The following is a 613-nucleotide window of genomic DNA, read 5'->3' on the forward strand; positions in this document are numbered from 1 at the left end:
ATTGTTGAATAATTGTTTTAATGTCGGTTTACCTACTTCTTAATAGTTGCATAACAAAAATATTTGGCCTCAGATTGTAATATTATAATGGTGTGGGTAACTCTAAAATTAATTATTTTTTTGTGAAAAAAATTTCAGTTTGTTTTGTAAGTAATATTTATTTATTTGTTACAACAGGCACCGCTGAGGTGTAATTACACAAATGGACATAAACTGCGGCATACCACACATAATGTTTTGTTGCAATATTTCAATGTCTATCCACGGAACACGACTTACGAGTACATCAATAATGTATATGTTTGTACTCTTGGAATAGGGGCCGAATGATTTATAGGTGGCTTGTGTCATTAAACAATAGATAATAATTTTAGCTACGGTGTTATAAATTAAGCGGCCTATAATTAGATATAATGTCCCATGAATGTTCTTCAATTATTATTGTACGCATGTGAGACTGTTCTTGAAGCTTTTAAATCAATATTTTGAATTAAAAAAAAAGAATAATAATAATAATAATAATCAATTTATAAACGCTCGTTTTGACAATTACTTATCAACCATAGAAACGACGTCGGCTTGCATGTATACATATTATAAATAGTACTTTTAA

Source organism: Adelges cooleyi, unplaced genomic scaffold (genome assembly GCF_023614345.1).
Source record: "Adelges cooleyi isolate 19-005CV unplaced genomic scaffold, UGA_ACOO_1.1 ACOO_flye_CR_arks_rails_tigmint_CR_PRNA_31, whole genome shotgun sequence".
Classification (NCBI taxonomy): domain Eukaryota; kingdom Metazoa; phylum Arthropoda; class Insecta; order Hemiptera; family Adelgidae; genus Adelges; species Adelges cooleyi.